The sequence below is a fragment of the Phyllobates terribilis genome, unplaced genomic scaffold (genome assembly GCF_046119375.1).
Source record: "Phyllobates terribilis strain yellow unplaced genomic scaffold, ASM4611937v1 Scaffold_11__3_contigs__length_659146591, whole genome shotgun sequence".
Lineage (NCBI taxonomy): Eukaryota > Metazoa > Chordata > Amphibia > Anura > Dendrobatidae > Phyllobates > Phyllobates terribilis.
This window is the reverse complement of record NW_027362771.1, coordinates 85625794-85641852: the sequence shown is the minus strand read 5'-3', so window position 1 is coordinate 85641852 and position 16059 is coordinate 85625794.

The window sequence follows — 16059 nt, the reverse complement described above, 5'->3', positions numbered from 1 at the left end:
CTACAAGACCACCCATCTCCCATGCTACAGTAAGCAAACTGCTTGCCAAATTTCATGAAACAGGTTCAGTGTTGGATTTGGCAAAATGTGGACGCAAGAAAACTGTCACTAATGAAGAAACATCACTGGTTGTCCTAGCTTCATTCAGCAAGAGCCCACAGCGTAGCACTCACCGCATGTCACTGGAGAGTGGAATCAGTCGAACATCCCTTTGGCGGATATTAGCTGCTCACAAATGGCACAAAATTCAGCTGCTGCAGCATCTCAACTAGGATGACCCAGATCGGCGCACTGAATTTACAGAATGGGCAAAACAAAAATTGGAACAGGACCCTCAGTTTACACAGAACATTATGTTCAGTGATGAGGCAAACTTTTTTGTGAATGGTGAAGTTAGCAAACAAAACCACCGCTATTGGTCTGACACTAATCCACAGTGGATAGATCCCTCCAAGACTGTTGGAACACAAAAATTTATGGTATGGTGTGATATATGGGGTACAAAGATAGTGGGGCCATTCTTCATCAATGGAAACCTTAATGCCACTGGATATCTGAAATTGCTACATGATGATGTGTTGCCCTCTTTATGCACTGAAGATGGCACGTTCCCTGAGTTTTTCCAACAAGAAGGTGCATCACCACATTATGGGTGTCAGGTCCGAGCATTCCTACATGAACAGTTTCCTGGAAAGTGGATTGTCGTCGTGGGCCAGTTGAATGGCCACCAAGGTCTCCCGATCTGACCCCCTTAGACTTTTATCTTTGGGGTCATCTGAAGGCAATTGTCTATGTTGTGAAGATACGAGATGTGCAGCATCTCAAACAACGGATACTGGAAGCCTGTGCTAGCATTTCTTCTGCAGTGTTGCTATCAGTGTGTCAAGAGTGAGAGAAGAGGGTTGCATTGACAATCCAACACAATGGGCAGCACTTTAAACACATTTTATAAGTGGTCATAAACTTGTAAAAAACTCATGAAAGAATAAAGTTATGTTAAAACCAAGCACACCATTGTTTTTCTTATGAAATTCTCAATAAGTTTTATGTGTCACATGACCCTCTTCCCATTGAAAGAAATAAAGTTGGATGCAAAATGGCAGACTTCAAAATGGCCGCCATGGTCACCACCCATCTGGAAAAGTTTTACCCCTCCCATATACTAATGTGCCACAAACAGGAAGTTGATATCACCAGCCATTCCCATTTTATTTAGGTGTATCCATATAAATGGCCCACCCTGTATGATATAATCGTACAAGCGTCCCTCTGTCTGAAGCCTTTATAGTCTGCGCAAGCGCGACATGCCTATGCAGACATGCTCCAGAGAGAAGAACGCATGGAACCATTACAGGTAAGAGGAGTGTGTATGGCACCGGAGATCACGGTATTCGTAGGCACTGAACGTATACCGCGATCTCCGGCACCATACTTACATACTTATCTGACTGGGAGGAGCGTTGCCACGGTGCCTCTCTTCTCGCTGGAGACCGCGGCAGGAGTGAAGGCATCGGAATAGGCGCATGCACATAGCGCTATCCGGTGCCATTTTACTGAAGACACATTTGCAGTGTGTCTTCAGCAAAATGGCACTGAACAGCGCGGTATGGGCACGCGCGTACTCTGGCACCACACTCCTCCCCCAGCCTTCGGAAGAACAGGACACAGCAGAGGGGAAGAAAGGTGAGTATAAGTGTTTTTTTTTGTATGTGTGCAGCGTGAAAGGGATGAGGGGGCCACACCTACCAGGATTGGGGGATGAGGGGGCCACACATGCAAGGATTGGGGGATGAGGGGGCCACACATACAAGGATTGGGTGATGAGAGGGCCACACATACCAGGATTGGGAGATGAGGGGGCCACACATATGAGGAGTTGGGGATGAGGGGTACCATACATACCAGGATTGAGGGGTGAGGGGTACCATGCATACCAGGATTGGGGGGTGAGGGGACCATGCATACCATGATTGGGGGATGAGGGGTACCATGCATACCTGGATTGGGGATGAGGGGAGCCATGCATACCAGGATTGGGGATGAAGGATGCCATGCATACCAGGATTGGGGATGAGGGGTGCCATGCATACCAGGATTGGGGATGAGGGGTGCCATGCATACCAGGATTTGGGATGAGGGTGCCATGCATATCAGGATTGGGGATGAGGGGTGCCATGCATACCAGGATTGGGGATGAGGGGTGCCATGCATACCAGGATTGGGGATGAGGGGTGCCATGCATACCAGGATTGGGGGTGAGGGGTGCCATGCATACCAGGATTGGGGTTGAGGGGTACCATGCATGCCAGGATTAGTGGTGAGGGGTGGCATGCATACCAGGATAGGGGGTGAGGGGTGCCATGCATATCAAGATTGGGAGTGAGGGGTGCCTTTCATACCAGGATAGGGATGAGGTGTGCCATGCATACTAGGATAGGGATGAGGGCAGCATATAACAGGATGGGGGAACAGGATTGGGGAGCACAAATACCAGGATGGGGGCAGCACAAATACCAGGATGGGGGCAGCACATACAAGTATGGGAGACCATATACCAATAAAAATGCTCGCCACCCGGGCGTAGAACGGGCTCAATAGCTAGCATATATATATATATATATATATATATATATATATATATATATATATATATACATATATATATATATACAATACAGACCAAAAGTTTGGACACACCTTCTCATTTAAAGATTTTTCTGTATTTTCATGACTATGAAAATTGTACATTCACACTGAAGGCATCAAAACCATGAATTAACACATGTGGAATTATATACTTAACAAAAAAGTGTGAAACAACTGAAAAATGTCTTATATTCTAGGTTCTTCAAAGTAGCCACCTTTTGCTTTGATGACTGCTTTGCACACTCTTGGCATTCTCTTGATGAGCTTCAAGAGGTAGTCACCAGAAGTGGTCTTCCAACAATCTTGAAGGAGTTCCCAGAGATGCTTAGCACTTGTTGGCCCTTTTGCCTTCACTCTGCAGTCCAGCTCACTCCAAACCATCTCGATTGGGTTCAGGTCTGGTGACTGTGGAGGCCAGGTCATCTGGCGTAGCACCCCATCACTCTCCTTCTTGGTCAAATAGCCCTTACACAGCCTGGAGGTGTGTTTGGGGTCATTGTCCTGTTGATAAATAAATGATGGTCCAACTAAACTCAAACCGGATGGAATAGCATGCCCTGCAAGATGCTGTGGTAGCCATGCTGGTTCAGTATGCCTTCAATTTTTAATAAATCCCCAACAGTGTCACCAGCAAAGCACCCCAACACCATCACACCTCTTCCTCCATGCTTAACAGTGGGAACCAGGCATGTAGAGTCCACCCGTTCACCTTTTCTGCATCGCACACAGACACTTTGGTTGGAACCAAAGATTTCAAATGTGGACTCATCAGACCAAAGCACAGATTTCCACTGGTCTAATGTCCATTCCTTGTGTTCTTTAGCCCAAACAAGTCTCTTCTGCTTGTTGCCTGTCCTTAGCAGTGGTTTCCTAGCAGCTATTTTACCATGAAGGCCTGCTGTACAAGGTCTCCTCTTAACAGTTGTTGTAGAGATGTGTCTGCTGCTAGAACTCTGTGTGGCATTGACCTGGTCTCTAATCTGAGCTGCTGTTAACCTGCGATTTCTGAGGCTGGTGACTCAGATAAACTTATCCTCAGAAGCAGAGGTGACTCTTGGTCTTCCTTTCCTGGGGCGGTCCTTATGTGAGCCAGTTTCTTTGTTGCGCTTGATGGTTTTTGCAACTGCACTTGGGGACACTTTTTCCCAATTTTTCGCACTGACTGACCTTCATTTCTTAAAGTAATGATGGCCACTCGTTTTTCATAACTTAGCTGCTTTTTTCTTGCCATAATGCAAATTCTAACAGTCTATTCAGTAGGACTATCAGCTGTGTATCCACCAGACTTCTGCACAGCACAACTGATGGTCCCAACCCATTTATAAGGCATGAAATCCCACTTATTAAACCTGACAGGGCACACCTGTGAAGTGAAAACCATTTCCGGTGACTACCTCTTGAAGCTCATCAAGAGAATGCCAAGAGTATGCAAAGCAGTCATCAAAGCAAAAGGTGGCTACTTTGAAGAACCTAGAATATAAGACATATTTTCAGTTGTTTCACACTTTTTTTGTTAAGTATATAATTCCACATGTGTTAATTCATAGTTTTGATGCCTTCAGTGTGAATGCACAATTTTCAGTCATGAAAATACAGAAAAATCTTTAAATGAGAAGGTGTGTCCAAACTTTTGGTCTGTTCTGTATACATATATATATTGTAAGGTGGCTAATAGTCGTGTAGTTGATGGGAGGTATGTATCACAGAGATGGCTGGTCTCTGTGATATAAGCCGGAGTATTTTCTTAAGTGCACGCATGCACTAAGAGGACTAATTGGGACCTGGAACTGGGTTACGGGTAGTTTGAGAGATGGGCGGGTCTTGCCATCCACATATCTCACCTCTGGGTGTGGTTAACAGTCTATTAAATGGAGGCTGTTGTTTGGCACATGGTCTGTGTGTCTGGAGGGAGAAGGCTTCCCCTGTGTGATTGTCTTCAGACTGGGCCGTGTACTGGATGCCTACCAGCCTGTGTGACCACAGCACTGGCTAACCAGAGACTAAGCTAATAGGACTGTTTTCGTTGTTTTTGCCTGCACTAAAAGCTGTTTATTTGCATTTTGTTTTTGACGGTTTATGAAGCCAATAAACCGCTATGGACATTTAAAGGAACATGCCTCCTGTTAGCCTCTCATCGCACCTGAGTGAGTATCATCCCTACAATATATATATACACACACACACGTTTATACCTTAAAGGGGTGGTCTAAATCCCTATCTGTTTAGTGCCGTAATCTTAGCTATTTTCTTATGTACTTGGATTACAAATTCCCTACTGTTCTCTAACTAGACTGTTACATTTTTTTCCCTAATTCCTGTGTGATGACACTTCATTTGAGTATCCCAGTGCATGCTGGGATACTCTAACGAATCATCATTAAGGGCAAGGAGAGCAGGGGCTGCAGTCATTGTCACAGTCTCTGCCTCCTCCCTATAGTGGTAGCTAGGGAATGATAGGGAATTTTTAATGCACGTACAGTTAGGTCCATATATATTTGGACAGAGACAACATTTTTCTAATTTTGGTTCTAGACGTTACCACAATGAATTTTAAACAAAACAATTCAGATGCAGTTGAAGTTCAGACTTTCAGCTTTCATTTAAGGGTATCCACATTAAAATTGGATAAAGGGTTTAGGAGTTTCAGCTCCTTAACATGTGCCACCTTGTTTTTAAAGAGACCAAAAGTAATTGGACAATTGACTCCAAGGCTATTTCATGGACAGGTGTGGGCAATCCTTTCGTTAAGTCATTCTCAATTAATCAGATAAAAGGCCTGGAGTTGATTTGAGGTGTGGTGCTTGCATTTGGTAGGTTTTGCTGTGAAGTAAACATGCGATCAAAGGAGCTTTCCATGCAGGTGAAACAAGCCATCCTTAAGCTGCAAAATCAGAAAAACCCCATCCGAGAAATTGCTACAATATTAGGAGTGGCAAAATCTTCAGTTTGGTACATCCTGAGAAAGAAAGAAAGCACTGGTGAACTCATCAATGCAAAAAGACCTGGGCACCTACGGAAGACAACAGTGGTGGAAGATTGCAGAATAATATCCATGGTGAAGAGGAACCCCTTCACAACAGCCAACCAAGTGAACAACACTCTCCAGGAGTTAGGCTTATCAATATCCAAATCTACCATAAAGAGAAGACTGTATGAAAGTAAATACAGAGGGTTCACTGCACTGTGCAAGCCATTCATAAGCATCAAGAATAAAAAGGCTAGACTGGACTTTGCTAAAAAACATCTAAAAAAGCCAGCACAGTTCTGGAAGAACATTCTTTGGACAGATGAAACCAAGATCAACCTCTACCAGAATGATGGAAAGAGAACAGTATGGTGAATGCATGGTACAGCTCATGATCCAAAGCATACCACATCATCTGTAAAACGCGGCGGAGGCAGTGTGATGGCTTGGGCATGCATGGCTGCCAGTGGCACTGGGTCGCTAGTGTTTATTGATGATGTGACACAGGACAGAAGCAGCCGAATGAATTCTGATGTATTCAGAGCCATACTGTGTGCTCAGATCCAGCCAAATGCAGCCAAACTGATTGGTCGTCATTTCATACTACAGATGGACAATGACCCAAAACTTAAAGCCAAAGCAACCCAGGAGTTTATTAAAGCAAAGAAGTGGAATATTCTTAAATGGCCAACTCAGTCACCTGATCTCAATCCAATTGAGCATGCATTTCACTTGTTAAAGACTAAACTTCAGACAGAAAGGCCCACAAACAAACAGCAACTGAAATCCACTGCAGTGAAGGCCTGGCAGAGCACACAGCGTCTGGTGATGTCCATGAGTTCAAGACTTCAGGCAGTCATTGCCAACAAAGGGTTTTCAACCAAGTACTAGAAATGAACATTTTATTTACAATTATTTCATTTGTCCAATTACTTTTGGTCCCTTTAAAAACAGGGTGGCACATGTTAAGGAGCTGAAACTCCTAAACCCTTCATCCAATTTTAATGTGGATACCCTCAAATGAAAGCTGAAAGTCTGAACTTCAACTGCATCTGAATTGTTTTGTTTAAAATTCACTGTGGTAATGTCTAGAACCAAAATTCGAAAAATGTTGTCTCTGTCCAAATATATATGGACCTAACTGTATATAAGAAATTAGTTTAGATTATGACACTAAACAGATAGGGATTTAGATTAAAATTTATTTGAATTTCGGACCACCCCTTTAAGTCATTTCCACAACAGCTTTCTTCTTTCATATCACATTTTTTTAAGTGAGAGAGGGAATTTTCCATTGTTAATTATGATGTTAGTTAAGGTAATAAAAACAGCTAAAGTGTAGTCTGTATGTCATTTTATCTTTGTCTGAGCCACTAAATCTCTATCACATTTACAATGTAATCCCAATCCTCCTTTTTTGATTGTGTACCTTGAGACAATGGTGATGTGCTGAAGTTTATAAATCACCTATTTAGACTGGATTACAAAAAATAAATTATGCATTTCCCTTTAATGAGTTTACCTGTCAGCATAGGAAAAATAATAGTGAGAACTCCAGAGATCTCATTACACTGTTCTAGTAGCGACTGCGAATATTCTCTAGCACTGGCCTTACTGACCATACGGATCTGTAAATGTTTGACCAGTTTAGAATTTCATATAATTAATGAAACTAGCAAACATATCTTTTATAATTTGCAGCGCTTTATGGTGTGAATACCTGTATGAGGAAGTTTCCATGTTCTCTAAAACGAAACATCTTCCATACCAGTAGGGTCCATATAGCACAAGATAACTCAGCAAAATCTATCTTTATAGTTCTCAAAAGTGTGTATTACCAAAGCAGCAATGTCTGTTTGTTCTGTTATTAAGAGCAATTGTATACTAAAGCCAAAGAACATTACATTTTTTTATACAGTCAAGCAATTGGAAGTAAATTAGGGTTCTATAATTTGGCCAATATTTACATAACATATCAGTAAAGTGGACTGAGCTGCAATGACAGACACGTACCCATGGACATGAGTGATGCTGTTTCTGGAAAATATTAAAATCTTGGAAAATACTTTTTAAGCAGATCTTCTCAGCAGCTTTCACAATAGAAATTGTATTCGTTATTACCTATCTCTTAAGCTTGATGAGGCTGGCATTTTTACTTTAAAGAGAACCTGTCAACAGGTTTTTTCCCAAAGTAGGACTAGTACTACTGATGAGCGAATATGCTTGCCACTGCTCGGTACACGCCCGAGCATCACTGTGCTCGACAAGCTCGGCGCTCGGCGAGTATTTCCGGGTTGCTCAGGCGGGAACTCGTGTCCCCTCCCTGCATGTTTGGCGCTCTTTAGAGAGCCAATGAACATGCAGGGATTGATTGCTACACACTGTAAGGCCATGTGCCCACGTAGCGCTTTTGTAGCATTTTTGCAGCCACAAAATTGCTTGTAAACCCGTCTGCCATGCAAAGCAATGTGAATTCGGATGTGCTGTGCACATGATGCACTAATTAGCGCGCCAAATTTGCATTGCGTTGCATAATGCAGCAAGACCTTTTCTACCGCGATTATGCTGCAAATTTGTGGCCATTGAGGAACATTGAAATGCAGCAAACCCGCAGGTATATGTGCGTTTCAATTAAATTCAATGGCCGCAAATTTGCAGCGTAATCGTGGTGCGTGTGGTACCCAGGATGAAGAGGAGACTACAACTCCTCTTCATCCCGGCTACCACGCGGTGAAAAAAAGAAATCAAAATGTTAAAAATAAAAAAAACAGCATACTCTCCTATCTGGTCTTCTCCCGGCAGCGTCCTCTCTCCTCGGCGTCCCACATTGTACTTGCAGGACCTGCGGTGACATCATTTAGTCAGCTGATGGTCACGCGACCACTGACGTCAGTGGTCAGGTGATGGTCGCGTGACCATCAGCTGACTAAATGACCTCACCGCAGGTCCTGCAAGTACACCGCGGGCCGCCGAGGAGAGAGGATTGCCGCCGGGAGGAGACTGGAGAGGTGAGTATACAGGTTTTTTTTATTTTTAACTTTTTAATTCTTTTTTTTTTTTTACTATAGATGCAGCATTTAAGGCTGTGTGCCCACGTAGCGTTTTTCAAGCGTATATGCTGCGGAATTTCCGCAGCGTAAACGCTTGAAAAACGCATGTATATCCGCACCCCATGGTCCCCAATGGCATTCCGCAATGTCAATGCCCATGCTGCGGATTTTTCCGCAGCGTATATGCTGCGGTCAAAAATCCGCAGCATGTTCATTAATTTTGCGGAAGCGCAGCGGAATCAATGTGCGGATGGTACCCAAGTCTGGATGAGAGGAGACTCTCATCCAGACCTGGGTACCAAAGAACCTGTAAAAAAAAGAATAAAATAAAGTTTATACTTATCTTCTGATGTTTTCCCTCCGTCGCGCTGTTGTCTGAAGGACCTGCCACGTCATTGAGTCATGTGACCCACCACATGACTCAATGACGTCACCGCAGGTCCTGCACACAACAGCGTGAGCCGCTCAAGCCTCCGGACGGGGCAGAGAATGCATCAGAAGGTGAGTATAAAGTTTATTTTTTTATTTTTTACCATTCTGAACAAGTTGTCAAGCACTTTTCCAAGTGATGCTTGGAGAAGTGCTTGATAACCCGCATGCGGAAATGCATGCAAAGACGCCTCACAAATGCTTCTACCTGGCGGGAAAACCGCATGTAATATCCGCATGCGATTTTCCCGCCAGGGAGAAGCGTAAAAAATATGCTTCAGGTCCGCAACGTGGGCACATAGCCTAAAGCATCTAAGTTGGTCACACAATATAAATCCATGACCAACTTGTCAAGCACTTTTCCAAGTGATGCTCAAAATCGCTTGGAAAAGTGCTTGAAAAAACGCATGCGAAAACGCATGTAAAAACGCTGAAAAAACGCTTCTCTCTGGCAGAAAAAACGCATGTAAATCTGCATGCGTTTTTTCTGCCAGAGAGAGGCAAAAACGCTCTGCATCAAGTCTGCTACGTGGGCACATAGCCTAATGCCGTAACCATGTTGGTTGTGGCATTACAGTGATTAGCTATATATCTATATAAGACCTTGCGCCACTGTGCTCGTCACAATCTACCCCGGAAACAGGCAGAGTAGGGAGAACTGCTGCTGAGTCAGGGAGAGATTTGCTTGTTTAGAGTTACTATAGGTATTCCACAACATATATATTTATATATATCCAACTGAACTAACAGTCCTTCTGAGGACAAATCCAGGTGCATATTTTCAGTGGTGAAGGTGATAGCAGGAGTTAGGCAGGCAGACAGTGTATGTGGCAGACTGCAGTACATGATACAGCACAAGAGGGTCCATTGAACGTTCTGTCTGCTGCTGCTGTTCTGTCAAATATTTGTAGACATTGCCTCATATATCAGGGGCCAGGGCCAATTTTTTTTTACCTTAATCCTGATTATTTGCTTAAAAAGCAATCCAGAGTACACATTTTTTTATGCTCCATTTGCTTGTTAGCACTGCAGAATACAGCCAGATCTTTTCTATATTACAGCAAGAAAAATCCAGAAATTTGAACTGAACATGGAAAATAATGGCTTACATTTGCATTTTGTTGCAGTGTGTCGGTCAAGCTATTCACACTAAGTCTCTGAGAAGAATAGTATTACTAAACTACAGGCCTGCTATTTAAAACCGTGGTTCTCTGTCAGATGTATCTTACATATAACTGTGTTCCAAAATCAGCCATTTCTGCTTTCCATTTCATTGCAGTGTGTCAGTCAAGCTATTCACACTAGGTCTCTCTGAAGAATAGTATTAGTAAATTAAAAGTCTGCTATTTAAAACCCTGGTTCTCTGTCAGACGTATCACAGATAACAGCGTTCGAAAATCAGCCATTTGTAGTGAACTTTGAAAATATTGTCCTCTATTTAAAATGGGCAAGGTGCATGGCAAGGACGGGGAAATGGACGTGATGGAGATGGTGCATGAAGAGGCCAAGGTTGAGGCAGTGGGCATGCTGAAATTGTGCTGCAACAAACACAAACATCTTGTCGCCCGACCTTCCTGTCCCAATTGCTAGGGGACCACAGCACACCACTATTGAACCCAAAGCAATGTCAAAAGGTTGTTGGTTGGATAGCAGATAATGCTTCCAGTCACTTTGCCACCACTACTACCACCCTGTCTTCCACATGGTCAAGTCTCAGTATCCGTGAGTCTGGACTGCATATTCCTCACTCTGATCCTCCTTCCTCCCACCATGCCGAGTGCCCAGAGACAACTGATCCCACACTTGGACACTCCGAAGAGCTGTTCACTTTTCCATTTGTAGATTTGGGCCTCTCGTTCTGCCAGCTTCAAGCGAGTCAAGAGGAGAACGCGTGTAGCGATTCCCAAATATTTGAGCAGCCATGGTCACATGAAGACAATGGTGGGAAAGTGCAATTACTGTCGCAAGAGGTGGATGATGATGATGATGAGACACAATTGGCAGAAAATCAGGAGGAGGACCAGGGTGAAGAAGTGGAAGATGAGGTGGTGGATGATAGTAATTGACCCAACCAGGCATGGGGACATGCAGAGCGAGGATAGCAGCACACAGGGGGACAAAGCACACAAGGCGAGAAAGTGTTCCCCTTAACAAAAACATGACGGAAGTTGCTTCTACCGCTGTTGTGCGTGCACACCAATCCCCTGTCCATGGCGCATGCGAAGATGCCTCCCACCCTGCACGTGTCGTACACTCTCAACTAGCACCATCAGCAAGCACATCCACGTCCTTGTCCCAGTGAAGCGTTCAGTTGTCCCTATCCCAGTCTTTGGAATGAAAGTGCAAATATGCACCCAACACCCCACAGGCCACACTACTAAATTCACACATTTCGCAAATTCTTGCACTCGAAATGTTGCCTTTTAGGCTCGTGGAGACGGAAGCTTTCCGCAACCTGATGGTGGCGACCGTCCCTCGGTACTTGGTCCCTAGCCTCTACTACTTCTCTCGGTGTGCCATCCCTGCATTACATGAGCACATGTCCCACAACATTAGCCATGTCCTCAACAACGCAGTTACTGGGAAAGTCCACCTAACCATGGACACGTGGACAAGTGCTTGTGGGCAGGGACAGTACATCTTGCTGACAGCACACTGGGTTAATATAGTGGAAGTCAGGCCCCAGTGGAACCTTGAGACAGAACACGTCCTCCCGACGCTGAGGATTGTGGGCCCTGGGTCAATCAGGGTTTCCCCCACATTCTACAGCTCCTGAGGATGAGGAGGAGAGCGTGGTCAGTCATCCTCTTGGTGAGGACATGTGTAGCACCCTGAGGATTCGGCTGCTACAGGGGTATTGCACCTCAACCCAGAGGTGTGATATTCCACTCCCGGGTAAGGATGGAGTGTGCAACTGAGCTCAGTTAGCTGCATGCACTACACACATCCCATTTCCGAGGAACAGACCGATGGTACTCCCACTAGAGAAATGTGCAGGTACGACAGTGTCTGTTCCTGGCTGGAGTGGGAGGGGGGTGGAAAATCCCAGTAGTGTAGGGGCAGATAGGGGGAGCAGCCTGGGTAAAGCTAGGAGCTCATTGGGTGCTGGTCACCTGAGCTCACACATAGAGGGAGTATATAAGGTGGGCACCATCTTAGATCAGGGTCAGTCAGCCAGTGAGACGTCAGTCTTTGTAGAGGAAGAGAGCAGAGGAGCAGAGCAGCCCCAGAGCCAAGAGAGAGAGAGGAGAAAGAAAGACCCAGAGGGGGAGAAAGAAGGAACTCCAAGAGCCCAAATTAGACCAGAGGGTGAAGAGTTGGCAACAGGGTACCGGATCCCAAGCTGGCAGAGGCTACAGCACACCTTAGCCAGGAACCGGAGGCCGTGGGCAGAATCTGCCACGGCCACCCACTATATCCACCCGGAAGGCAGACCACGCATAGGGTCAGGGAACCCAGAGACAAGGGTTCGCCAACAAGAGGCCCGAGGGAGCCGGACATAGGTGGATCCCTGGTGGGGAAGGCCAGAGACGAGGACAGGACAGAAAGGGAGCTCAGAACCACGCTCCAGAACTACTTGGGGGTTGGCCGAGTCCAGGACCTGGTGGACGCAGCACGGCTCGGGTGGTCACTTAAGGCCGGAGTGACCGGTACAAGAACAGCAGTAAGTAAAGAACCCTGAACTGCACAACCCGACTCTGACTCTCATTACCATCTTCCCTGCACTTCCACAACCACCATCCTCTGCACCTGACCCCCTGAGGCTATACCCCTCCCGTTGGGGGTGATACCACCTAAGCTGCACAAACACCATCAGCCTCAGCGGACCCTGCTGCAGCGGCGGCCGTAGTGACCGCAATTCAACGGGTGGCGTAGTCGACATAAAGAACTTTAGTAACACCAGTAAGGACTGCCACACACTGAGCTTGACACCCTGGGCACGGACCGGGTCACAGCCACTCGGAGACTACAACCCCCATCTGATCCGGCTCCGGGTATCCCCAACAACACTGGCCCAGGGGGCGCGTCACATGGAAGTCTTGTCTCTTTGCAGTCTGGCACACATGGCTGAGTTTGTTACGCTGCCTTTCCCGTGACCCTCGCGTTGTTCAAATTTTGGGTGTCAGTCATTACTGGTTGGTGACACTTCTAGACCCATGCTATCAGGAGAACTTTCTGTCTTATTCCCTTGCCGGACAGGCCTTATAAAATGGGGCAGTACCAGAATGCTGGAATTATTAAAAAAATTCCCGTCTGAAAACGCTGGAGGCAGAGGTAACAGGTCCTTGGACAACCAAGGAGTACCGGCGAGAGAGACACAAATGCAATCCAGCAGAGGCAGAGGAACACTGTCAAAGTTCTGGGACAGTTTTCTCAGACCCTCCCATCGCACAGGCCCTGAGGCGCGGGGTACTCTTACAAGGAGGGAAAAGATTTGGAAGCTGCTAAGGGAGTACCTTGCTGACCGTACCAACATCCTCCGTGATTCCTCTGTGCCTTATAATTATTGGATATCCAAGCTGGACACGTGGCATGAACTGGCTCTCTACACCTTGAAGGTCGTAGCCTGCCCTGCTGCTAGCATTTTGTCAGAGCGGGTTTTTAGTGCCGTTGGTGGAATTATAGCCGATAGGCGCATCCGCCTGTCAACTGAAAATGCTGACAGGCTGGCTCTTCTAAAAATGAACAAGGGCTGGATTGAGCCAGACTTCTCAACACTACCGAATGATAGCAGTGGAGCATAAACTTAAATACTGTGTCTTTTTTTGGGAGGTCTAACTCTATTCGCATGCACCTCTGTCTTCACACCCAGACATGGGTATATGCTTCCTGATTTTGTCTATTTGATCTTGCCTTCCTCCTTCTCCTCAACCTCATCCTCCACCACCATATCACAATAACTACCATATCTACATGTTTTGCAAGGGGCATTGGAGTTCCTCCAAATTTTTGCCAGCTGTTGCATTCACTGAATAGGCAAACAGTACGGGAGAACCACTTCCTAATAATGGGATCATTGTTTTCAGGAGGCCCTCCAACTTCTACATCTCTTGCAAGGGACATTGGACTTCCTCCAAATTTTTGGCAGCTGTTGCATTCACTGCACAGGGAAACAGTATGGGAGACCCACTTTCTAATAATGGGAACATTGTTTTCAGGAGGCCCTCCGACCTCTACGGCTCTTGCAAGGGGCATTGGAGTTCCTCTAAATTTTTGTCAGTAGTTGCAGTCACTGCATAAGCAATATAAGCAATAACAGTATAGGACACCCACTCCTTTCTAATGGGAACATGTCGTTAATGTAGCCCAGCTCTATGTGTCTTTAAATTGGTATTGGGGTTTTTCCTAAATTTTTGCATCCGTTGGACTCACTGCATACCCTATAACTGTATAGCAAACCCGTTCCTTTCTAATAGGTACATGTCATTACTGTGACCCAGCTCTATGTGTCTTTAAATTGATATTGGGGTTTTTCCTAAATTCTGGCGCCATTGGACTCACTGCATACCCTATAACTGTATAGCTGACCCGCTCCTTTCTAATGGGAACATGTCGTTACTGAGGCCCATATCTGTGTCTTTAAATTGTTATTGGGGTTTTTCCCAAATTTTGGCAGCCCTTGCAGTCACTGCATGGGCATTACCACTATAGGAGACCCACTCCTTTATAATGGGAACATGTTTTTATTGAGGCCCTCCTCTATGTCTCTTCAAAGGGTATTGGGGTGCGTCCAAATTTTTGTCAGCCCTTGCAGTCACTGCATACCCAATAGCAGTATAGGAGACCCACTCTTTAATAATGGGAACAACAAAGCATAGTCGACTGCTGTCCCTTTAAGAATAGTAAGGGCCACCTGATGGCCCAATAAAAATAGGCTTTGTGACTTTCAGAGTCCCTCCTTCATAAATGAAACAGGATGTGTCTGATCATGTCTCACTCACCACATCGCAAGATAAGGTAGTAAAATGTTAAAATTATATTTACGGGTGAATGTATTTTTCACCATTGAAAGCAATGCAAAAATGCAAAAACGCTTTAAAAACGCTACATTATAGACAGCAGTGACCTGGAAGTCAGAGATGCTGTCAAGGGTCTTCCACATGCTGTTCACATGTCATTTGAGCACTGTTCCCATCGTTTTGAGCAATTTTTAAGCCCTCTACCAACCGCCGGTAGATGTAAAATGTTACAGTTTCCCATAGACTTACATTGGGCTCGTTACGCGGATCGAGCACTCGAGCATTCCAATTTGCTTGACACGAGCAACAAGTACCCGAGCATTTTAGTGCTCGCTTATCACTAACCAGTACCTGTAAGCTGTCATCATATACAGCATTCTAGAATACTGTATATAAGTATATAAGTCCCCAATGTGATCTGCATAACACAAAAAATTTATTTTATTACACTCACCTATGGCACGGTCCGGTCCGATTTTCGTCGCTGGTCTTGATCCGGCACCTACTCTCTTCTTGCGATCGCTGTCTATCTGCAGGGTAGAGAGAAGTATGCCTGTACAGGAGCATGATGGAGGACACTATGTGGATGACATAGGATGCGTCATCCACACAAAGCCAGAAGGACAATGATCGCAAGAAGAGGAGAGGCTCCGTAGGTGGGTATAAAAAAAGCTATTTTTTGCTATTCAGAGTACATTCGGGATCCTGTATACAGCATTCTGGAATGTTAAACCCAAAAACTGAGCTGGACTATAAGCTAATATACGTGCAAAGTGTAAGAACATATTCACACTGTGGCCATTTCATCAAAAAGACATATTAAACAACAAAAAAACAAAAATTAGCATATACCCTACACAGCAAGTAAATTAGTAAATGGTAATAATACATGTAAATAACATGGAGTACTTAGTTAACATTATTTTGATCAAAAATGCATGAAAGCCACCCAACCATGTCACTGTGTTACCCAGTGGCATAACTATAGTATGATGAGCCCGGATGCAAG